The sequence below is a fragment of the Myxine glutinosa genome, chromosome 1 (assembly GCF_964187855.1).
Source record: "Myxine glutinosa chromosome 1, kmMyxGlut1.1, whole genome shotgun sequence".
Lineage (NCBI taxonomy): Eukaryota > Metazoa > Chordata > Myxini > Myxiniformes > Myxinidae > Myxine > Myxine glutinosa.
This window is the reverse complement of record NC_136261.1, coordinates 105,776,696-105,803,338: the sequence shown is the minus strand read 5'-3', so window position 1 is coordinate 105,803,338 and position 26,643 is coordinate 105,776,696.

The following is a 26,643-nucleotide window of genomic DNA, read 5'->3' as shown; positions in this document are numbered from 1 at the left end:
GTGCAAAGTGAAAATATATCTCGGCAATTTCCCGTGTGTGGCGACGAATTTTTAATATATCTCGGCATTTTCCCGTCTGTTATTTCAGGCGGTGTATGACTGACCATGCCGCAATTTAAAAAAAAAATATCTCGGCAATTTCCCGTGTGTGGCGACACGTGAACGAAGCTATGCTCCTCTCTCCACATTATTGTGACGACGTATAAATTAAATATTTCATCGTGACGATTGTCATCAAATGGACGAATTTTTAATATATCTCGGCATTTTCCCATCTGTTATTTCAGGCGGTGTATGACTGACCATGCCGCGATTTAAAAAAAATATATCTCGGCAATTTCCCGTATGTGGCGACACGTGAACGAAGCTATGCTCCTCTCTCCACATTATTGTGACGACGTATAAATTAAATATTTCATCGTGACGATTGTCATCAAATGGACGAATTTTTTATATATCTCGGCATTTTCCCGTCTGTTATTTCGGGTGGTGTATGACTGACCATGCCGCGATTTAAACAAAATATATATATCTCGGCATTTTCCCGTCTGTTATTTCGGGCGGTGTATGACTGACCATGCCGCGATTAAAAAAAAAAAAATCTCAATGGACTTGAAGTTACAGGCCTTTGAGAATTCATTTCGTTCTATAAAGGGCAACTTTCATCGGATTTTCTTCCGGTTTTTTTTCAACCGAGTCTAAAACTATGTTAGCGACTGTGAAAAATGAAATGATATATCGAATTTGATTTGAAATAAAACTGTGTGAGAGAGGAAGACACCACGGGCCTACAAAACAGGCCTCAAAGCTATGCGAGTTAATAAAATGGTGGATATTTGTTTATATGAAGCCTCTCCCACAATGGGTGGAGCTATGGTTCCCAGAATGGGTGGAGCTTTGAGGTTTTGTCTTCTCTGCAAGAACAACAAGAACAAGAAGAAGAAGAACAAGAACAAGAACAAGAACAACAGCAGAGGGCACTCTATGACCAGCGTCTTGCGACGCGGCTAAAAACATTGCCTCAAAAAGAGAACCATGACAATTACAACTACATATGGGCAGGGTACAGCCCGAAGTGGAGATCGGTTTCTGAGGTTTGGGACATGGAATGTAGGGACAATGACAGGGAGATCAGGGGAAGTGGTGGAAGTATTGGTCAGAAGAAGAGTGGACATATGTTGTGTGCAAGAGACGAGATGGAAGGGAAGTGGTGTGAGAATGGTGAAGGGTAGGCAGGGACAGAAATACAAGTTTATGTGGCAAGGGTGCCTGGAGGGCGTGAATGGTGTTGGTGTCCTGTTTTCTGAGGAGTTTGCAGACAGTGTGGTGAGTGTGACTAGAGTGAGTGATAGGTTGCTGATGGTGAAAATGATGATTGGAAAGCTCTTGGTGAACGTCATCTCGGGATATGCTCCGCAGGTTGGTCGAAGCGATGAAGAGAAGGACAAGTTCTGGTGTGCGATAGAGAAGCTGATGGAAAACGTGAAAGATGAGGAAGTTGTTGTGGTAGGAGGAGACCTAAATGGACATGTGGGAAGGAGTATGTATGGTTTTGACGGAGTTCATGGGGGTTACGGATATGGTGTGAGAAATGGAGAAGGTGAAAGGATTTTGGAGTTTGCTGATGGAGCTGATTAGTTGATTTGTAATACTCAGTTCCAGAAAGAGGATAATAAGCTTGTTACATACACGTCAGGTGGGTCGACGACAACCGTTGACTACCTGATGGTGCGTAGGCGAGATAGGGGGCACCTCCGGGACACAAAGGTGATCCCAGGGGAGGAGGCTGTTTCACAGCACCACTTGGTTGTCTGCGACATAAGGGTGAAAGGTGCGAGGAGAGCTCGGCGGGTGAAGTACCAACCGAGAATGAAGGTGTGGAGGTTGAAAGAGGTGACAGTAAGGGAGGCATTAAAAGAGAGGCTGAGTATGGTCGAGGATGATGTGGTTGAGCTTGAAAGTGGTTGGATATCAATGAAAGCTAGTCTGTTGGGAGCCGTTGGTGAGGTATGTGGATGGACAAAAGGACCACCGAGGCACTCGGAAACATGGTGGTGGGATGATGAAGTTGGAAAGAGGATTGACGAGAAGAGGAAGAAGTTCAAGGAGTGGCAGAAGGCGAAGGGTACGGGAGCAGAAACAGCAGAGCAAGAAAGTTATAAGGCAGCCAGGAAGGCTGCAAAGAAAGAGGTAGCAAAGGCGCAGGAGGCATGGAGGAAAATGTTCGGAGAACGCTTGGATTCGGAAGAGGGTCAGAAAGCAGTATTCAGAATTGCAAAGCAGATAGCGAAAGAGAGGTGTGATGTGATGGGGGTGAGTTGCTTGGAGGATGAAGTGGGACAAATCGTTGTCGAACCAGATGGATTTAAAGGAAGATGGAAAAGATATATGGAAATGCTGTTGAACACAGAGAATGAATGGGATGGCAACATAGAGAGTAAACCAGTTTTAGGACCGGCAGAGAAGACAACTGAGAAGGAATCACATAAAAGCAATGAAGGGTAGAAAAGCGGGAGGGCCGACAGGAGTTGTGGGAGATATGTTGAAGGCAGCAGGAAGTTGGGGTGTGAAGAGAATGACAGAGATCTGTAATCTGGTGGTGAAAGAAGGCCACATTCCAGTGGATTGGGAACTGAGTACCCTCGTCACTCTACACAAGGGGAAAGGTGACCCTCTGGAGTGTGGCTCATACCAAGCGATAAAGTTATTGGAGCATGGAATGAAGGTATTGGAAAGGGTGTTGGAGAGGAGGATAAGGAAGAAAGTGAAGATCGACGAAATGCAGTTTGGATTTATGCCAGGAAGAGGAACGACAGACGCGCTTTTCATTGTGAGGCAGTTGCAGGAGAAGTACATGGAGAAGAGGAAGAGGTTGTTTCTTGGGTTTGTTGATCTGGAGAAAGCATTCGATAGGGATCCACGCAAAGTATTGACATGGGCATTGAGGAAGTTAGGAGTGGAGGAATGGTTGATCAGAGTAGTGATGGCAATGTACAAAAGAGCGTGCAAAGCTGTAAGGACGAAGGACGGGAACAGTGGTGAGTTTGAGGTGAAGGTGAGAGTTCATCAAGGGTCGGTACTAAGTCCACTACTATTTGTAGCTGTGATGGAGGTGCTCGCTCAGAACGTAAAGTAGGGTTTACTGTGGGAGTTGTTGTATGCAGATGATCTGGTGTTGATTGCGGAAAGTATGGATGGACTGAAGGAAAAGATGAACAAGTGGAAGGAATGTATGGAGACAAAAGGTCTGAAGGTGAATATCGGAAAGACGAAGGTGATGGCAAGTGGTAAAGCATGTGGTGAGGTGGAAAGAACTGGGAAGTGGCCCTGTGCTGTGTGTAGGAAGGGTGTCGGAGTGAACTCCATTCAATGTACAATGTGCGCTGAGTGGGTTCATCATAAATGTAGTGGTCTGAGAGGGTCATTAACCAGTGTGGCAGCTACATTCAAATGTAAGGTGTGCACAGAGGGAGCTGCAGATGGAGGAAATGTTGAGTTGGATCTTGGAGACGGCGTGAAGCTGAAAGGTGTGAAAACATTTTGCTACCTCGGAGACATGCTGAATGGAGAAGGTGGATCAGACTCGGCAACGGTTGCTCGAGTGAGATGTGCATGGAAGAATTTTCGGGAACTGAGTGGCATGCTGATGATGAGGGGAGTGTCGTTGAAGCTGAAGGGAAAGGTGTATGCTGCATGTGTGAGAAGTGTTATGATTTATGGGAGCGAGACATGGGTAATGAACGTAGAGCAGCAACGAAGGTTGGAAAGGGTGGAAATGCGAATGGTTCGACGGATGTGCGGAGTATCGTTGAGAGAGAGGAAGACAAATGATGAATTGCAAAAGATGATGGGAATAGAGCCTGTGATTGATGCTGTGAAGAGGAACAGGTTGAGATGGTTTGGTCATGTGTTGAGGAAGGATGAAAGTGACTGGTTGAGAAGAGTGATGGAAATGAATGTAGAAGGAAGTAGAGGACGGGGAAGACCGAGAAAGACTTGGCTAAAGATGGTGGAAGAAGAAATGCGGGCAAGGGGGTTGACAAGGAGAGATGCAGAAAATAGGGCAAAATGGAGAAGATTGTCATGGGGACTGCAAGGCTAACCCCCGCTCTAGTAGGGAAAATGGCCTTTAAAATGCATGTTGTTGTTGTTGTTGTTGTTGTTGTTCCCTAGCCACTCCAGTGTAGCTTTGGCTGTGTGCTTTGGGTCATTGTCATGCTGAAAGGTGAACTTCCGCCCCAATTTCAGATTTCTTGCAGAGGGTAGCAGGTTTTCCTTGAGGATCTTTCTGTATTGTGCCCCATCCATTTTCCCTTCTATTCTGACAAGTGCTCCAGTCTCTGCTGATGAGAAACATGCCCATAACATGATGCTGCCACCACCACAGTAGGGGCGGTGTTCTTTGGTGATGTGCTGTGTTGGGTTTGCGCCAAACGTAACATTTTGCATTTAGGCCAAACATTTCCATGTTAGTTTTGTCAGACCACAAAACTTGGTTTCCTAGATGGTTTTGTTGGTTTTGTTGTGTGTGTGTGTGTGTGTGTATATATATATATACACACACACTAGATGTGGGGGTCGGCTTCCGGTCCGGTCTGAAGAGGACGCAGGCGTCACATGCTCGCCGCTTCTTCGACTGGACCACTGTCTGTGGCTTGCTTTTTTGGTGGTCGTGCGGATTTTTTGGCCATTGAGTCTGCCCTCCGCATAGTCCCGGCTCTGCTCCCTGCTTCGCCTACCCGGCTCCTTCGCCTGCTCGCTGTTTCCTCGGGCACGCTCTCGTGGGTTGTGTCCTTCACAGCGGTTTTCCCGCCGTGATCTTGATTTGTAGCGGCAGCGGTTGATTGCCGCTGCATTTCCCACTTTGCCGTGATCAACCTTGGCCTCGTGATCGTCTCTTTGCTCCTGTCTGCCCTCTGCTTGGTCCCGACTCTGCTCCTGGCTTCACCTACCTGGCTCCTTCGTCTCCTTCGTTTCCTTGGGCCTGCGCTCCCGTGGGTTGGGACCATTGTTTCACCTCCTCAACCTTGGCCTCGTCTCGTCTCTCCGCTCCTGCCTGACATGGCTCTGCGGTACTCCGCCGCAAGGCTCCTTCTGCTCAATACCCGCTCCACCCCATCATGCATCTCTGCCATCAAATCAAATGGACTCCTCCGACGACCCAGGTACATTCACCGTGGCTCCGGTCATAAGTTTGTATATGTACAATCAGGTCACTCCATCCCCGTCCTCTGGTCGGCTCAGCGCACTCTCACTCTTCGTCCCAGCGCACCGAGTCACGGCAACGCACAAAATCGCACCTCCTGCCTGCGAACCCTGGCTAAATCACCTGAATTCATCCCCGCTGTTCAAAACAACATCAAGCTCACCCTGTTCAATACCCGGTCCCTCAACAACAAATGCCTCATCCTCAATGACTACATCCTGGATAACAAACTGGACTTTCTCTGTCTCACCGAAACCTGGCAACAACCTCTGGACTACTACACGCTCAAACTCACCACACCCAATGGATATTCCTACGTCAATAAACCACGCTCGGAGGGCCGAGGTGGTGGAATTGCCGTTATCCACCATCAAGACATCAGGACCAGCCTCATCCCCATCGCCTCATCCTCATCCTTTGAACACCTGGCTTTTAAACTCTCTGGTCGCACGCAGTCAGTCATGGCTGTCGTCTACCGCCCTCCCAAACCACACCCATTATTCCTGTCTGGCTTCTCCTACTTTCTGACCCAGCTATGTTCCCTCTCCCCCTCAATCCTCCTCCTTGGTGATTTCAATATCCACATGGACTCCACTGACTCCACAATAACCACTGACTTCACTGATTTACTCACCTGCTTTAACCTCACTCAACATGTCAACTTTCCTATGCATATCCGTGGTCACATTTTGGACCTTGTCTGCTCCACTGGATTAATTTTGCACCATCTCTCTGGCTCCGACCTCACCCTCTCTGACCACTTAGCCATCACTATGACCATCAACATCCCCACCCCAACACCAAGACATTATCGCACTATCAACTTCCGTAAGCTAAACGCTCTTTCACCTACCTCATTCTCATCCACCCTCTCTGAAAAAATGTCCACTTCTCCCTTCCGACCTCACTGACTACTACAACCACACTCTCTCCTCCTGCCTTGACCAGCTTGCGCCTGTAAAAACCAAAACAGCTTGACCACCGCCGCACCCGCTCCCCCTCCAACCACCTGCCCCCCCTTATCCTGCCTTCCCCTGTCTCAATTCTCCCCGGTCTCCCCTACTGACCTCTCTGAACTCCTCATAGGAATGAAAACTGCCACCTGCATTCTTGACCCCATCCCCTCCAGCTTTGTCAAGGCCTCCCTCCCTGCTCTCTCTCCACTTATCATTGCAACAATAAACTCCTCCCTGTCTACAGGCATCGTCCCACCATCCCTCAAAATTGCTGCTGTTACCCCCATTCTAAAAAAACTGGTCTAAACCCTGACACCCTAAATAACTTCAGACCCATCTCCAACCTACCCTTTCTGTCAAAAGTTTTGGAACGCGCTGTAGCAGCTCAACTCAAACATCACCTCTCTGCCAATAACCTGTATGAAACATTCCAATCCGGATTCCGCTCCAACCACAGTACTGAAACTGCTCTCCTCAAAATCACCAACGACCTTCTCCTCTCCTCTGACGCTGGCAACCTCAACATTCTCGTCCTCCTCGACCTCAGCGCTGCCTTTGACACCATCGATCACACCATCCTCCTCACCCGACTTGAATCCACCTTTAACGTTACCGGCACTGCCCTCTCTTGGATTAAATCATACCTCTCTGACAGACGCCAGTTCATCTCCATCAATAACTGCAAATCCCCCACTGCTCCCCTCCCCCAAGGTGTCACCCAAGGTTCAGTTCTTGGCCCCCTCCTCTTCATCCTTTACCTGTCCCCCCTCGGTCACTTAATCCGCCGTCATGGTCTCCAATTCCACTGCTTCGCCGATGACATCCAGCTTTTCATCTCCACCAAGTCCGTCTCCACCTACACCCACTCTATCCTGACAAACTGCATCTCTGAAATAAAATCCTGGCTTCAAATCAACTTCCTCAAACTTAACTGTGATAAATCTGAAATAATCATCATTGGCCCAAAAACGCTCACAAAATCCACCCATAACTTTGCCCTCAACATGGACGGTATCCCAGTATCCACCTCCCCTCTCATCCGGAATCTTGGCGTCATCTTTGACCAAACCCTCTCCTTCGACAAATACACTAAACAGATCACAAAGACAGCCTTCTTTCACCTGAAAAACATCGCCCGTCTCCGCTCATCCCTCTCCTCCACGGCTGCAGAAACCCTCATCCACGCCTTCATCACCTCCCGTCTGGACTACTGCAATAGCCTCCTCTATGGTTCACCCTCAACAATCACCAATAAACTCCAATACATTCAGAACTCCGCTGCCCATCTACTCACCCATTCCCGGACACGTGACCACATCACCCCCGTCCTTTACAAGCTTCACTGGCTCCCCATCTCCCAGAGAATCCAGTACAAAATCCTCCTCTTGACCTACAAAGCCCTCCATAACCTGGCCCCATCCTACCTGGCTGACCTCCTCTCCAGACACACTCCCACCCGCAACCCTCTGCTGGTACCAACCTCCTGACCCCCCCCCCCCCCCCCATCCGGACCAAATTCAGATCCTGGGGGGACAGGGCCTTCTCCATCGCTGCTCCCACCCTCTGGAACTCACTACCTCACACCATCAGAGACTCCTCCTCACTCACCACATTCAAAACATCACTAAAGACCCACCTGTTCAGCACTGCATTCAACATTCAACCCACAGCATTTAACCCCTGACTATCACTTCTCCTTCTCCCTCCTTTTGCTTTAAATATTTCCCTATTGATTCTTGTCTTTTTGCAATTGTTGTTTTCATGTTTTGTTATGCATTATGTTTTGCACTCTGTCAAAGCGCCTTTGGGCTTCATGAAAAGCGCTATACAAAATAAATGAATTATTATTATTATTATATATACTAGGGCATTGCCCGTACGTGGGTGCCCGTTCCTTGCCAAAAAAAAAAAAAAACGCTACCCGTACGCTCTACCCCGCCCGTACGCCCGTAAACAAAAAAAACAACGCTCTTCGCTTCCGCCCTTCGCTCTGACTGAATTGGGAGAAATAATGCGCATAAGAAATCGAATTACGAACCGTAATGGCGGTCAGCTCGTAACGCGCTCAGCTCCGCTCGCTCTCACATCGGCCACGCCTACGCAACAAAGCGTTCTGTGATTGGCTGCCGGAAATGAAGTCTTCACTGTCCGGAAGTTCGCAAATCGCAGTTACGATGAATCGTTTTAATTTAATCGCAGTTTGAATTCGTTTTAAAACATAGTTTAACGGCAACATAGTTTTCCAACGTGAAATAAATGAATACGCTGTCAAATGTGCCGTCCGAGGCAGAGTCTGATCGCCACGTTCGGCACACGTGATAGCTCGCTGCTCTCTGATTGGTTGAATCGTTTTTTGGACATAGCTCGGTAAGTACTTCTCCAATTAATTTAAAACCTTGAAAAGGCACATCCTCGGGTCCCCAGCAATATACCTGGCAAGTTTCAAGTATATCGGACCCGTGGTTGTCGAGAAACAGCGGTCACAGACAAACAAACGTACAAACGTACAAACAGAGATTACTGGAATTATAGATAGATATATATATATATATATATATATATATATATTGTTACAGACGCGGTTTTAGATGTTAGTTTACCGAGCGGTTTGGTATTACCGCGTCCGCACAGTTACTCCCCGATTAGAACCCTATCCCGCCCGATTCCACTCGACGTTGACTAAATCGCGCTATGCTAAATCAATGAAGGAAAGGACACAACGGCTGGGATAAATGCAACGACACAAGGGGTACAGTTCTCAAGATCTCCAGAGGAGGATATAATTGGTGATGCAGAAACGGGTAGATTACACGGTAAGAGGTAAAGCACAGCAAGATGGGCACTTAGACACAGTCTTATCTTATTCCCGACAGACCACAGACAAACGGGACAAGACTGACTTACACGGGGATTGATGGCAGGGAAGGGCAGGCAGTCGATAGCTCAAGGTGCACCTTGGCTCAGGGGCAGAATCAAACGCGGTCCGGTCCAGAGATGCGGGGAGGTATTCAGCGCTTGGAGGTGGCGTCTTCTCTCTCCGTGGTGTGGGCGCATCTCACGTCACCTCCGTCTTCCTGCGCATCCCAGCGGGGAGTGACACGCCCTCGGCTCGTTAGCTCCGCCCCAGATGGAATCGGTCCACCGCTTCTATTGGGTGCGGGGGGGGTTACCGGGCTCCGCCCTTGACGAGGAGCTGACAGCGAGCCCCTGCGTGGTAACCCCGTCGGAGCACATGTTCAATGGCGGCTAACCAAGCCGGAGTGAGGACGCACTCCCCGCGCCGCCGCCGCTGTTGTTGTTGTTGTTGTACCATGAGGAAGAGCTGCGGGGAGGTATTGGGAGGTCCTAAACTTTCTAACGGTGCCATACAATCACATTCTGGTGCAACGAAGAGTCAGAATTAATGGAAACGAGTCCTTAACTGACATAGACTAAGAATAACTAGCAAGATGTCCTATAGTTGTCTACGTGAGATGCGGTGAACCTGGGTGCGACACTTAATGGGGGAAATAGGGGAAGGTCGGTTCTACAGAGTGTTGTTTACAGAAAATGGGACTAGGGAATGGGGGATTGGGGATAGTTGGGAAGTATTGGGGAAATAGGGGAATATTTACAAGCGGATATGGATGGAGGCCAAATCCCATATCTGCAACATTGCACCCTTCTCTACCTCGGGGCATCCCGACCCGATAAATTTTTACCTACGTTAGTGTGGCACTCAGATGTAGTTCCCTCTATTATTAACTCAACCCTGAGTGCGACAGCTTTACAGATGTTCACAAATGAGTAAATATGTCCCCCTGCGACGTTGCACCCTTCTCCTCACAGAAACACACCCACAGGATAACCGAATTGCGGAAAGAATCCTCAAACTAAACATACAGCCGGTAGGGAGCATTATTTACACAAGACTACACTGATATTTACACTACGATCCAGGACCTGTTTTTGGAGGAACACATGCAGATGTTATGCATAGAGAGAGCACGCATGCCAGCATCGATACACCAACCCACGAGTGCTCTGTGGCCCTACGGCCTTTAATAATGTGCAGAGCACCCCATCCAAGCACCAAAAGCACCACCCCATCATGTACAGTCAGCACCATCCGGTGCACCACTAAAGTGTTCAATAATCACTGGTGGTGTCGCAGCCGGCCGATGTTCTGCCGCTGGTCTTGCCTTCTTGAAGCACTTGGCCTTCTAGCTTCCTTAAAAAATAAAGAAAGGCGCCAACCGCGTCCATTTCTGAATTGTGGCCGTCAGGGGGCCAACTAAAAGTGGTTCACCTGTATGGCATAGGTGCCACGTTGACCCATAGGTCCATCAACGGGTGGTGCTTGCCCGCAAAAGAACTGCGGTCCATTGTGGGCGGCCACAAAAATTGCGGTCCATATGGTGTATCGATCCAGGCAGCAAGCAGCGAAAGTGCAGGCCCACAACTGCGGAGCCAGCACCTCTGTCTCCTCTCTCTCTGCCCCAAAGCCAGATCCTCGGAGGTGGGAGACAAAAGAAGAAAACAAGTGAGTAAGGTGGTAAGGGCGCAAAAGTGCACGCAATACAAGGTGATGCACACTGGGGGCACATGGGAACCAGGTGAGACAGGTACGTTCCTACTGTACGCCCCCCCCCCCACCAGGTAACCTACATTGCCCCTCCCTTACCCCTTACTGTATCCACAAAACACAACACTACCCATACACATCTACTTTACAAATCAACAAACGTCCCTACTGTCTTCCCCGTTCCTCCCATAAACCAAATTCGTCTTCTCTCCCTCCTAACCAATCAAATTTGCCATTTCCAACTCTCATCAAAATCTGCCATCTCCAACTCAACATCAAAATCTGCCATCACCAATTCATCATCAGTCCCTCCTAAGGAGGGAGAGATGGAATCACCCCCAATGTCTTATCCACGTCGTGATGCGTCTCACAAATCCAAACAGCAATTCTCACTTCCTGCAACACAAAGAAAACACAGGTGTGGAGTCATCATCATCACCTCAGGTAAGTGGCTGCGTATGGTGCGACAGGTTCATCAATCCTAACTATTTCCTAAATGACTTTAACAACTTTACATTACCCGGGGTCTTTCTCCTGCCAAACCATTGGCCCACTTACACTATGGGTTCTAAAAACCAATTCCCATTGCCCAATCTGTGGTGCCTCTCAATTTGGGGTCTCACTCCCCCGATTCATCTCCCGGTGCCCTCGCACAATTTCTGGGCTGTGACGTGTAGCTCTCCCAGCAGGTCTACCCACCTGCACACCTCCACCACTGTAGTTGCCACCCGAGCTTACCTGCTCCTCACCCTAACCTAACTAACTGGGGAAGGCCCTCTCGCACTCTCACCCCCTCAGTGCCCTCTCTGGCACGGGCTGCCCGATCCACACCCGGGATCCTCAGGCACCCACTGACACTAACGGCTCCCAGAGCCCACCTGCGGCCTCACCTGGCCGACATCCTCACAGTGGTGGAGTGCCCAAACCAACTACACACACTAACAGGCTACACGCCCAGCCATTTCCACAACACTAATGCACCCATCCACAATACCATTCTGCAACCGCACCACAAATGCCAATATCCAACCACAATTTACCTATACCTTCTAACTATTCTTTAAACTACCCTCCCCGGGTACTCGTGAAAAGGGGTCCACTCTTTCCCCATCCACACCTTCGCACCATGCACACCACTCCGTACCACTTACTCCAACTCTCTCCACACCACCTTTACTTGCACACCTGTGCTCTCACACCTGGTGCCACCTGCACCCTTCTCTCCCCAAGCGCATTCGCGCTGATCCACAACACTCACTACTCATACACTGCTCCACACACCTGTCCAGTTCTCACACAGCATCATCTCATCTAACTACTCCCCTCTGAAACTTGCGCTTCCCAGTCGTCCCTTTAAACTATTGCGCTCCCTCGTCATTATAATCCACACTAATCTACCTGCGTCCCCACTACAGGTATCATTGTCACTAACTAACCTTAACGTTATCTAATATCATCTTCGCTAGATCCCTACACACCATATCCTAACCCACCCGGGCTAGTTTTCACTGCCATAAACCCCATAATCTAGTGCGCATTGGCCCCACACCATGGGAAGGGTGGCAGGGATGCCACCCTTACCCACCGGGCCCATCGCTCACTACCAATTTTGCACATCAAATTTCAACAAATCAAAAATTTGCCAATCACTACCCATCATCTGCCAATCACTACTGCCAATCCTTTGCCAATCATCAAATTTCGTTTTTTTCTAATTTCGGGGCCAAAACACTATCCTCGTCATTACAGTCTACTTACTAATGCCTCTCGGTGCGCCAATTCACGTCAACAGCCCGGCTTCGTACAGCCAAGCCATGAATGCGGGTTGTTTGGTGCCAGCGGCTGGATACGTCCCACATTCGGTGCAGGGAAGGAGGTTTACCCGGGCCGAGATCCCACGCACCACCTCGGCGTGGAGCCATCCAATGTCCTGATCTCGACCTGCCGGCACGTCTCAACAAAAAGTGGTCGCCATGACGACCCTTCCTATCGGGCTGCCAGCTCCGCCTAGTGGAGCACGGACGCGGCCGTTCAAAGCGAGGCCCAGCGTGGATCGCGTACGGCGGTTCTTTCGAAACCGCCGTGGTTCGGATCCCCGCTGGTCCTCGCGGCACGCGAAGCTGCCCGACGCGCACCGAGGGCCCGATTCGGCTATAAGTCGTTCTAACCTCTAACCCGGTTACCGTCGATGCTTCACCTGCATGCTTACATGCATACGCTACCCCTTTCTTGCTCATTCCTCCAGCTGTTCCCATGCTCCTCGTACCTTCCCTTACACACCTAGGTACACTCATTCCACTCCCAGCCTTGGTCACACACCTGACCACCGAACACTTTGGCACACATTCGTTGGTCGCACACCTCACCAACACACCTCTTCGCGCCCCCTCCTCGGTCACCTCCTCTGTGACAATCACAGGTGTGCCCTCACTCGCACACCCAACCACGTGCCTCACGACCAATTCCAGCGTGCATTCCCACACACGCTCTTCCATTCCAGGTGTGCATCCTTCCATTCCAGGTGTACATCCTTTCTCACCTGTCACAACCAACTCACGCTCCATGTCACTCTCACTACTCTCACCTCCACTCTCGGTCGCGCACTCACCCTTACTCTCGACAGCGCACTCTTTCCTCATGCACCTGTCCGTCACACATCTTTCTCGCACACCCTCTCCCGTTACATCCTCTGTAACACTCACCACAGGCGTGCATTCTCCCTTTACATCCTCCGTAACACTCCTCACTACGCGCTTCCATGTGCTCCCTCGCACACGCGCTACGACCAACTCACTCTCGACAGCACCCTCACTCCTTGGCACGCACTTTTTCCTCACACACCCCAGAGTCGGACTTTCTCGCACACCTCCTTTTTCGCACACCAGACCTGTCGCACACTTCACCAACGGCCTCTCACGAACACCCGGATCCATCTCGACCCCCAAGCTTCTTAAATCACCTGGCGCATCATACGCACGACCATATTGGTCACCACTTACACCGGGTCCTCTTCCTCTTCGCTTCTCCTCCATCACCTGCGAATCCCTCATCCGGTTAATGAGCACATCATCACGATCCGAACACAGACTTTGGACCAATTCTTTTACTTCCTCTTTTATTTCTTTCTTATCCCCTCTCCGTCGCTTATTAATTTCGCTCACCCCTTCTTCCACTTCTTCTAATTTCTGCTTCACCTCTTTTATTTCCCGGTACGTCTCCTCAAGCTCGTCCTCTAAGGCTACCTTGACCGTTTCCATGTGCGTCCTCACCTGCCGGTCCTTCGTCTCCATTACCTCTGTCACCTCGTCCAACCTCGTTGTCAGTCCCTCACGTACCATCTGACATTGCCTCTGTGTCGCTATCAAGTCATTGTTTAGGTCATTTTGTGTCGCTTTTAACCCTCCTATTACCGCTGTGTTCCTTTGAACCTGCTCCGTTAGTTCTTTTTGTCCCTCCGTCAGCTGTTCTACTCCCAGCGTCAACTCCTCTATACCCCCTTGCAATTTTACAGTCCCCTTTCTCACCTCCTTCTCCATGTGCTCCTTACAGTGCCTCACCTCCTCGCGCACTCCTCCGACCTCCTCACTCACACCTCTTCTGATCTCTTCTCCCATCACTTGCATCTCCTGCCCAGATGCCACCCTCATCTGCTCCATTTCCTCCCTGTGAGCATCCAATTTAGTTTCTACCCCCATTCTGACCCCCTCTATCTGCTGCCCCATTTGTTTAACTTCCCTTTCCGCTTGGTCCCTCATGTCCCTCAATTTGCCTTCCATACTGTTTTCTAACCCCTCTAACCCCTTTTGCATCCCTTCCATTTGATTCTCTTGAGCGGCCATTCTGTTTTCTACCCCCATTAACCCCTCCTGTATTTCCCCTAATCTATTGTCTAATCCCTCTATTCTACTCCCTAACCCTCCGATCTGGGCCCCCATCCTTTGTTCTAACCCCTCACCGGTACCCCTCGCTTCGTCCCTCATTACCCCCAATTGCTCACTCTGAGCCCTCGCTTCGTCCCTCATTACCCCCATTTGGCCCTCCAATCGCTCACCCAATCGCTCACTATCAGCCCTCATTTGCTCACTATTCTGGGCCATAAGGGCCTTCATTTGTATTAAAAAAAGGTCCAAATCTACCAGCGGCGCTACTACGGTCGCGGGCGCGGTCGCCGTGGCCATGTGCGAGGCGCCATTTTGTGCGCCCGTAACCTCGTGCGTGAGGACGCTATTTTGCGACCCTGCCACCCTCACTGCTTCGCTCTCCTCATGTCCCTCAATTTGGTCCTGGATCGACCCTGCCTCACTCTCCTCTACCGGAACCCAGCCGTCTTGATCCGCCATAGCGCGACTTTCAAAATTAGGGTTTTTATTTTTGTAAAACAAAATCAAATTTCGCCGTTAATAATTTCGAGCGCGTGTAGTGCGCTTCGGGTCCAATCTCACTTCCCGACACCAATTGTTACTCTAATAGTACAATTGGTGTTCCAAAATTTGGGCCTAACAAATTTAGTCCCAGGTCCGAATCCAACTCCTGACAACCAATTGTTACAGACGCGGTTTTAGATGTTAGTTTACCGAGCGGTTTGGTATTACCGCGTCCGCACAGTTACTCCCCGATTAGAACCCTATCCCGCCCGATTCCACTCGACGTTGACTAAATCGCGCTATGCTAAATCAATGAAGGAAAGGACACAACGGCTCGGATAAATGCAACGACACAAGGGGTACAGTTCTCAAGACCTCCGGAGGAGGATATAATTGGTGATGCAGAAACGGGTAGATTACACGGTAAGAGGTAAAGCACAGCAAGATGGGCACTTAGACACAGTCTTATCTTATTCCCGACAGACCACAGACAAACGGGACAAGACTGACTTACACGGGGATTGATGGCAGGGAAGGGCAGGCAGTCGATAGCTCAAGGTGCACCTTGGCTCAGGGGCAGAATCAAACGCGGTCCGGTCCAGAGATGCGGGGAGGTATTCAGCGCTTGGAGGTGGCGTCTTCTCTCTCCGTGGTGTGGGCGCATCTCACGTCACCTCCGTCTTCCTGCGCATCCCAGCGGGGAGTGACACGCCCTCGGCTCGTTAGCTCCGCCCCAGATGGAATCGGTCCACCGCTTCTATTGGGTGCGGGGGGGGTTACCGGGCTCCGCCCTTGACGAGGAGCTGACAGCGAGCCCCTGCGTGGTAACCCCGTCGGAGCACATGTTCAATGGCGGCTAACCAAGCCGGAGTGAGGACGCACTCCCCGCGCCGCCGCCGCTGTTGTTGTTGTTGTTGTTGTTGTTGTTGTACCATGAGGAAGAGCTGCGGGGAGGTATTGGGAGGTCCTAAACTTTCTAACGGTGCCATACAATCACATTCTGGTGCAACGAAGAGTCAGAATTAATGGAAACGAGTCCTTAACTGACATAGACTAAGAATAACTAGCAAGATGTCCTATAGTTGTCTACGTGAGATGCGGTGAACCTGGGTGCGACATTTAATGGGGGAAATAGGGGAAGGTCGGTTCTACAGAGTGTTGTTTACAGAAAATGGGACTAGGGAATGGGGGATTGGGGATAGTTGGGAAGTATTGGGGAAATAGGGGAATATTTACAAGCGGATATGGATGGAGGCCAAATCCCATATCTGCAACAATATATATATATATATATATACACATTATACTGTTGGTTATATAAATTATACTGTAACACTTATACTATTATATAGCTGATGGTTTTGTAAATGGATAATATATATATTGTACAGTATATAATCATCAACTTAACGAATGATATAAGACAGGACACCCAAATGAACATTGCACTTTGTGATGCAACTCTCTCCCTATGAAGCACCGACTTTACAGAATCAAACCCAGATTAGACAGCTCAAAGGTAGACAGTGAACTGCCTCCGCATCATATTCTGTCGGACTATCTACACAGGGTATAGCAAACCGAGTCATCGAGTGTTTTCAGGTTATTTCAGCTATGCATTGTTATTGCTTTGGAGGTGTACAGATCAGATGTTTCTTTGTGATGTTCAGTATTCAATTAAAATAAATTTTGCAATCATTATTAGGTGCAACATAAAGTTTAAGATTGTAACTTTCATCTAAATATACTGTAAAGTGCAAAAATAAAGAAAGGAAAATTTAATTATTTAAGTATCCGTTACTCCATTTATTAATATCCGTTACTTTACTCAGGTGAGGTATTGGATTACGTGGGTCCTCAGAGCCAATGTAATCGGTCACCTGTAATGAATTGCTATTTTTTAATTTAAACTGTAACAGTACGAAATAAATGCTACCTTTAACACAATCACATATGGTGCCCTCCGCTGGGTGACTGACGTGTTTAGCACAAACACTGGATGTCAAATATCAACGTCATGAGCCACCTTAAGACATTGTATATTGTTATGAATACAACTTCTTCTTCTTTTAATTTGTTTGTTTAACGGTGAAAGCCAGAAAAAGGTTCGCATGATTAGACCAAGTGAGTCATTAACATAGCTGACTGTGAGAGGGAAATAACAGGAAGGAAGAAATTTTTAAAAATGAAGGAGAAGGTTCATTGTAATCCACACTGATGTGTACACGAAAGGCAAATCACGATGAAGTTCATTCCAGGAATTCTTCCTGTGGTCTTTGACTTGTTTAATTTATTTGAGTGTGGCAGAGACATTATTTATAAGGAAAAAAAAAATAGTTTAAGGGTTCAGTGAACATGTAACAAAAGTTTTCATTTCATCTTCTTCAATAATTAATTTGCTTGTTCGTGTGTCCGTCCGTCCGTGTTCCTATAACAATCCTTTCCATCCATTGGTTGGACTGCTGACCTGACTCCACCCTGACTGATAAAAAAAATCTTACAGCCACGATGTCAGTACTCACTAATGCAAAGCCAAATATGCCTTGGAGGTGTCATATTCACAATCGCTATGCACTCCCTGTACGTTTTCCCTCATTGTAAAACTACCAATGCGGCAGTTAAAATGATGTTGAGCCAATATAAGTATCAAGGGCCTTGTGAAGTTTGGCCCCAGGGATCTAGACAGTGGTCTGTTAACTTATACACCTCTCAAATAACTATGTGGCATTCCTTCAATCAGTGATTAAACCCATGTCATTAGAAAATTGTCTGAGGTCATTATTTACTTTTAACGATGTGTGTGCAGTCGGACCCTGCTATTCGCGGGTTCCATGTATTCGTGGGTTCTATGTATTCGTGGGTTCTGCGGAGTCACGGGTTCTGCGTAGTCACGGGTTCTACGTATTCGCGGGTTCTGCGTATTCGCGGGTTCTGCGTAGTCGGGGGTTCTGTGTAGTCGTGGGATCTGCGTATTCGCGGGTTCTGCGTATTCGCGGGATCTGCGTATTCGTGGGTTCTGCGTATTCGCGGATGCTGCGTATTCGCCGGTTCTGCGTAGTTGCGGATTCTGCGTAGTCACGGGTTCTGCGTATTCGCTGGTTCTGCGTAGTCATGGGTTCTGCATATTCGCGGGTTTGGGTAGTTGTGGGTTCTGCGTATTCGCGGGTTCTGCCTATTCGCAGGTTCCGGGTATTCACAGTTGATAAAATGCGACCTGATTCTCTATTCGAGGAAAAGTGTCCCGCAACTTCACTGGTTTTTTTTTTTCTATGCGTCTGTGTCTCGCGAATTCGCAGTTTTTCAGGGGCGCAAAAAAAAAATTCACAAGCCGCTAGCTAGACGCACAAGCCGCACAAGCACATTTATAAAACCCATCTTTCAACAACAATGCATAAAGCAGCTGGACATACACAAAAAACACCTTCGACAAGTCATGAGCATGACCTGCTTCTCCATTCACTGCTGTGTGCTTCGCGTTTTTATTTACCATTGCAGATTATCGTCGACATTCGTGGATTTTGCCTCGCCATTTCTGGGACTTTCATCGACATTCCTGGATTATCGTAGACATTCTCGGGATTTGCCTCACCATTTGCGGATTTTGCCTCACCATTCGTGGTTTGTTCCTTGATATTCATAGATTTTTGCGATTCAGAACCAATTTTCCATTGAAACAATGCCCAGCCTTTCGCGGTTTCGTATTTTGCAGCATTTTCCAGGAACGTATCCCCCGTGAATAGCGTGGTCCGAATGTATATAACAATCAGGAAGATAATTGGTTTTGGATCATTTATTGTCACATATTTTATGCATATCTCGTGGGATTGTGAGTTAGAAATGTGTCTGTAATGGACCATGACCTGCTCATGGTCACATATATTTTCCGCATATCTCACGGGATTGCGAGTTGGACAGGCGACCGTGATTGGCCATTGTTTACCATTGCCTTCTCGGTAGTCATTCAGGTCAGGGATGTGTAATTTTTGTTCATGGTGCTGGTGATAACTCCTTCTTTGCCGAAGACATTGTGGGATCGTTACCGTCCATCGGAAGGATGACTCATATGTTGGTTGATGTCTCCCCGGCATGTGAAAGCACAGGGTGACAGTTTAAAGCTGTGTCAAGATTCAAATCCACGCTACACGGCTGAAAGGCGAGTGTGCATACCTCTAAATCTAAGTTATTCTAGCAGCACCTACAAGCCTTAGATCACGATAAAAACACAAGAAGTGTTTTAAACACGTTTTTTAAGAATTCAAAATCAATGACTGTCTAAAAGGTTCTCTCTTCATATGTTGTATTTTACCAAAATCTTCCAATATTCTGTCATGTCAGACATTAAAAGGTATTAGCCCGTTTTACGAATGTTGTTAAAGGTTTGTTTTAAAGGCATTATCGCTGTGGATTTTGAGCCACGGAATTTCCCTACAGCATAACCAAATTATCTTTAAAAGTGAACGTACGTGACAGGCTCTGGCATGCAGGCAAAGTATTTAATTGTGGGTACCAGCCTTGGTGGTGTAATGGTTAGAGCATCTGCTTTGAGTATGGGGGGTCGGCGGTTTGAACCCCCGCCCAAATCGTATCAAAGACTCTCAATGGTATGTGCTGCTCCCTTGCTTGACACTCAGTCTTTAAAAAGGATAGAGCACGAATGAACATTCACAAGTTGGTAATAATAGCGGATTTTTGTGGGATCCTTTGATGGGCCTAATAGCCTCCTCCTGCATGGAAGTTACTTGAAAGGAAACCCATATATTATTATTTAACTGCATCACACTGTGGACCAGCTGTGCATGCGCAGAACGCCTCTGCTCAGCATCCTTGGAGATAATAATCTATATAATAATATGCTTGTCAGTCTGTCTGTATCCTTCCATCACCTACCACAAGATGATGGAATCTCCTGAGATTGTGAAATAAACGTTGTTCCATTATTATTTAATCTGAATGTTGTGGCTGTATGTATGTATGTATGTATGTATGTATGTATATATATATATATATATATATATATATAGTGTTGCGGTTTTAGAACCCTCACTTGTAAATAATACTTGTAAATATTCCATTATTAAAAGGTTAAAGGTCGCACCCTTAATTAGTCCATATGCAACACGTAGGCCACCATAGGAACTTTAGTTATTTCATTAGTATGTGTTTTAGATAAGGCCATGTTCCCAATAGTTGAATCTGCGTTGCATTAATCAAATAAGATAAGCCCCATTCGCTCATTTCCCAATCGCTCTCTCCAAACGGCGCCATTATGCGCCCCTACAGACGGTGCCTTGTCCCTCCCAATTCTATGACGCGCCTCTGCTTGTTAGCAGCGTTCGCTGTCTCGCTGAGCTTCCGCCCAAGCAACGCCATTAACCATGCGGTCGGCTCGAGGAAAAAGGGGGCGGAACAACAAGAGCAAGGCGTGGCCCTGTCAACTCGCCGTCAAGGGCGGAGCCGGTAAGCCCTTACCAGCCAAGCAGGGCTGAGGTGAGCTCGCTGGCGGGCATGGTTTCCAAGCGCGCGCATTGATCTTGAAGCGCGTTATATAAGCGCCAGCGCAAGCCTTTTTACGGAGTCGACTCGGGTTGGAGACGGCGCTTGGTGGGGTCGGGCTGAGAGATGAAGCTGCGCAGAGCTCTTTGACGAACTTCTTCGGAAAGCCCTTGTTGAACTTGCGAGAGAGAGAGAGAGAGAGCGCTTGCTCGATAAACATATTACGTATGCAGCATCCCAGTCCCTCGATATATGTAAGGTCCGCTCGCGGTCGGCGACACGCGAAGCTGCCTGCCATTCTTCGCCCGCGGAACCGGAGCCTGGACGGAGTCGACCTACCTGGAACCATCTACCTGGACCTTCCCCCCCTACCAGCTACCATCCCGTGTGAGTGTGTATGTTCGTCTGGGGTCGTTAAGTTAAGACTGTATAGGTAAGCCTTGTGTCCTGCTGCTTCTTCTTCTTCCTTGTATATTCCTTTCGTTTCCTCTTCTTCTTGATTGTAAATAAATTCACCTGTTCTTTCTTGGGTTTTCCCTAATCCGATCGCCTCCGTCTTTTCTCTCAATTGAGTACCTGTGGCACGATTTCGGAACCGCTAGAATCGGGTTAGTCTTTGTTAATGGCTCGGGCCGCGGATTGCGAACCGCTCGGCCATTTCCATCTTATCCGTGGTTCGAGCGGGAGTTATTCCCTCGTTTCCGGCGGGCGTTAGTACTTAGGTAGCAGTGAACCCCTCGGCCTAGCAAAACCCTACCTAATGCCACGCCGGGAAGGACGTTATTGTTTCCCAAGGACTCAGGACGGCCAGCTTAAAAGACAAGGGGATTAACCCCCCCCCCCCCCCCCCTAATAAGGGGAGAGCCGACCCCTGAATCCCAACAATAGCACAATTGGTAGTCAGGAGTTGGGATTTGGAACCTGGGACTAAATTTAGTAGACCAAATTTTGGACACCAATTGTGCTATTGGCGCAACAATTGGTGTCTGGGAGTGGGATTGGACCCGAACCAAATTTATATATTTTTTGGACAAAAACTTGGTCGAAATTTCGAGAGGCCAAAATGTAGCATTAAAAACCAAATTAAAATCGTGCCATGGATAATTATCAAGGCGATCGGATGCCGGTGGGGGGAAATGAAGAGGTAGAGGAAGGGGCAGAATTAACCCAGGACCCTAGGGAAGAAGTGGGAGGAATGGAAGAGGAGGTTGAAGAGGGTGCGGTAGTGGGGAGTGCAGGCGCACAAAATGGCGGCGCCTCGCACATGGCCGCGGCAGCCGAGCCCGTGGTGCCAATGGACTGGGGCCTATTTATGGTGCAAATGAGGGCCTTTATGGTCAAGACCGGTGACTCATGGAAAAGAACAGGGAGCAATTGGGAAGCCAAATTGGGGGGTTAGAAAGCAAATTTGGGGGATTAGAGAACCAAATTGGGGGGTTGAGAAATGATATGGGAGACCAAATAGGGGGGTTAGAAAGTAAATTAGGGGCCCGATTGGAGGACGTGAGTAGCGAAATGAACGAGGGGTTAACGAGGGTGAAGGGCAAGATGGACACCCGGGAGAATCAAAAGAAAATAATGAAGGACGGGTTAACGGGGTTTGAAAACAGAATGGGTGGCCACATAGAAAAATAAGGGAGAGACATTGACCACAGATCGGGCGGAAAGGTTGCGGGGGTACGCAACGAGGTAGCGCGGCTAGAGGAGCGCGGGTTGAGCGAAGTTGAGAAAAGCGAAGTCACGTGGACAGGTATAGAAATCGCGACCCAGGGTATGGGGAAGCCGGCGACCACAGAATTAGAAGAGAAAATTTTATTAGCGCCAGCGGTCGTCGAGGAAAAAGAAATTAAAGAATTAATAATAGTGGAAATTGGAGAGACGGCAGGCATAGAAAAGCACTCGAGGAAGGAAGGAATGGAATGCATGCAAAGTCTGTATTCACATCGTGATGCCGTGCTTAACCAAATGGAAAGTTTGCAGGTGGTGGAGCGAAGAGGAGGAAGCGCCAAGGTGAGAAGGGCTGTATATGGTGCTAAAAGATTTTGCGGAAAAGTGTTTGGCGCGAAAGGAGTTTTCGCACGCTTGGGATCCCGGCATAACCCGGGCGTTCGTGGAAGGTCCTTTGTGCGCTGTGTAAAAGTGAGATGTACGAGAGAAAATGGCACGCGTGTGAGGAAAAGGTACGCGCCGGAGAGTGAGTGTGTAACAGAGTATGGGAGTGAGAGTGAGAAGTGCGACACAGAGAGTGAGATGGATATGGATGAGGAGCGTGTGCGAGGATGCACACCTGAGTTGGTTGTGGAGCGTGTGCAGGAGTGCACACCAGAGCACGTGAGTGGGTGTGCGATAGGGGATTGCACACCCGTAGATAGGTGTGCGCTGGGTGGGTGTGCAACAGAGTGCACACCTGTGAGTGGTACGGAGTATGTACTGGGAGAGAGTGTGCCAGAGTGTGCGCGAGAGAGGTGTGTAACAGAGGAGTGTGCGAGCGGCGGGTGGTGTGCGCCTGAGTGTGGAGCGAAAGAGAATGCACGAGCGAGTGCAGTAACGAAATGCATGGAATGCATGGGATGGATGAGAGGCGTTGGAGCGCCACGTTTTGTGAGTAAAGAAAGGAGCGCATGGTGTGAGCATGCGAAGGGAGCATCGACGCTAACCGGGACAGCATTCAGGCCGACGTATAGCCGACGCAAGCTCTCTGGGCTCTCTGGGCGCTTTGTGTACTGCGGGGGCCGGCCAGAATCGTTGCGCATCGCTCCTGCACGGGGCGCCGTGCACGATTCGGGCCGGGCTCCACCCTGTATGGTCGGTGCCGTGTCGTAGTGGCGAGCGGCGCGATTCCGGGGGAGAAAGGCCAGGTCGGACCTGCGCCCCCTGGCGGGCGCGGTGTTCCGACCGGGGGAGGTTGTGTCATCGGGCAGGAGACCGCAAGGCTCTGCGCCGGGATGGCGCCTGGAACCTCGGTCCAAGTATGCCTCCTCCCCAGAATTGAAAATGCCGGAGGGACCCAACCAACAGGAGACAGACCACCGCACGCATGGCTCGGTTTTTCGAAGCCGAGCTGTGACGAGAATGTATTACGGCACACCGAGAGGCTCGAGAGTAGTGGACTAGTAGTGGTAGTGATGGATGGTAGTTTTACCATTCACATTACTCTTTGGGGCAGAGGAGCAGTAGTTTATGGGGTTTGGCAGTGAAAACTAGCCAGGGAGGGCAAGGATAATTGGTAGGGATTTAGAAGTGACCATAGGAGACTTGAGATTTAAGTAGTGACATTGTACAAGTAGTGGGGACGTAGTCAGATTAGTTGGTTTAATGACGAGGGATGTGCTTAGTATAAGGGATGACAGGGAAAGCACTAGTATTAGAGGGAAGGAGATCGTCAGATGATGCTGTGTGTGTGTAATTGTGGGAACCACCGTGTGCATGGGCTTGAAATGAGGCATTGTGAATGAGAGTCTTGGTGGTGCTGGTGAGCAAATGAGGCAATGGTCGAGAAGGATGTGTGTGTGTGTGAAAGTGTATGAGTAGAGTATTGTGGACAAGTTCAAGTGTATTGAGTGATTGCCTTGCATAGGGTGCAAGTGAATAAATGGTGAGAATACTGAGTTGTGTGGAATGAGTGGTGTGGAGTAAATGGTGTGTGGAATGAATGGGGTGGAGCGCATGGTGCGAAAGAGTGGATGGGGGAAGATGGACCCCTTCACGAATACCCGGGGAGTGTAGTTTAAAGTTAGGTAGAGGGAGTAGGTAAATTTGTTGGATATTGACATCTGTGGTGCGGGTAGTGGAAAGTAGTGGTTTTGTTGGGTGCATAAGTGTGTGGAATGGCTGGGCGTGTGGCTTAATTGGTGCATGTGGTTATTGGAGCACTCCGCCACTGGTAGTCTGTCGGCCAGGTGAGGCCGCAGGTAGGCTCTGGGAGCCAGATAGAGTTAAGTAGTCTTCAGCGGGGCCCGAGGATCCTAAGGAGAGGACCCGGGTAGCCCAATGCCCGAGGGGGCATAGAGGGGGTAAGTGCCAGGGAGGGCCTTCCCCAGTTAGGTCGTGTGAAGGAGCTAGGCAAGCTCGGGTGGCAACTTCAGTGGCGGAGGTGTGCAGGTAAGTAGACCTGCTGGTAGAGCCACACGACCCAGCCCCGAAATTGTGCGAGGGCACAGATTGAAAATTGGGGGGGGAGTGAGACCCCAAATTGGAAGAGCACCACAGTATGGTCGATGGGAATTGGTTTTTAGAACCACATAGTGTAAAGATGGCCAATTGGATTGGCAGGGCAAGACCCCGGGTAGTTAAAGTGTTTATGTCATTTAGAAGATAGTTAGGAGAAAATCTCTTTGCACCATCCACATCCACTCACCGAGGTGATAGGACTCCACACCAGGTTTTGCGGATATTTGGAGAATGTAAGACACATCATGACGGGGTGAGACATTGTGTTAATTCCATCCCTTCCTCCTTAGGAGGGGTTGATGACGAATTCGGATTAGGGGAGATATGGGGGACGAGACAGTAGAGACCGAATTTGTAAATTTGTAAATTGTGTACATACGGGGGAGGGCAAGGGTAGTAGGCTGACATGGGGGGGGGGGGGGGTGACGTATGAGTAGGGACGAGCTTTCTCAGCTCGCTCTCCCACGCCCTTCATGTCGCATTGCCTTGTTTTGATATTTACCCTTGCGCCCTTGCCCCCCGCTAACCTCTGCTTTGTCTGCCTCCCCACTCATGGACCCAGGTCTTTTGTGCGAGGGGAGTGTGCAGGTGTCCGGAATTGTGCGGCTGCACTCTGTGCTGCACCCTGCACCCTTGCTGCCTGCCTGCCTGCCTGCACTGATACACCATATGGACCACACCTTCTGTGGCCTGGCACCTTGGCTGGGACAGACCACTGCTGCCAGCAGCATCTTGCTTGTGGACCACTGTATTTTAAGTGGCATCAATGCCATGCAGGCGGACCACCTACGCTGGCCCTGCTGGCCAAATAAAAAAGCGGACGCGGTTTGTGCCCTTTTTATTAATTAACCTTTGGTGTGCCGGAACAACAAAGATGGTAAACTTTAACGATGGCACACCGATTAAAATCAAGTAAGAAGAAAATGCAGCCAAGATCCATCGGCCCAGCAGTCAAGACAAGCACAATACATCATCCTTTATTATTTTTGAAATGTTTTTGTGCATTTTCATTGATGGTGCTTTTCGTGCATTTTTTTTATTATGGTGCATTTATTGGTACATATGGCTGTATGGTGTATTGGTGCAGTGCAGTGCAATGGTATTTCCTCTTCTCAAAAGTTCTTCTCTTTTTCCCACAAAAGACAGGTCCTGGGTTGTAGTTTTGTAAATAATTAGTAGTGTCTTGTAAATAACATGCTCCCCACCGGCTTAAATGTTTAGCTTGAGAATAATTCCGTAATTTGGTTAATTGTGGGCGTGAGTCAGTTAGATAGGACACAACGCAGCAGGGGGGACATATCTAGTGTTAAAACTGTCGCACTCAGGGTGAGGTTAAATGTAGAGGGAAACTACATCTAAGTGTCACAAGTAGATGTAAAAGTAGTCCTGACCCATGTATCGATTCGGTTCGGGCCGAGACTGGAAAAGGAGGGGTGCAGTGTTGCGGTTTTGAGAACCCACACTTGTAAATATAACATCATTAAAGGTTAAAGGTTGCACCCCATAGATAGGCCACAAGCAACACGTAGGTCACCTTAGGACGTCAGTTATTTCATAGTCTGTGTTTAGATAAGGCCATTCCCAATAGTTGCATCTGCATTGCGTCAAACAAATAAGAGTAGGCCTCTCGTCCATTTTGCAGCCTCCCTCCAAGCGACGCCATTAAGCGCTCTCCCGTCTGCGCCTCATCGGCCCTCCCAATTTGGTACGCTCCTTTGCCAGCAGCCTTCGCTGCCCCTTGGGCTCGCTCAACCCAGCCAAAAGCCACGAGGTGAGGCCCGAAAAGGGGGCAGAGCGCCAGGATGGAGGTGCGGCCACGTCAACCAGCCATCAGGGCGGAGCCGGTAAGCCAAAACCAGCCAATCAGGGCTGAGGTGAGGTCGCCTGACA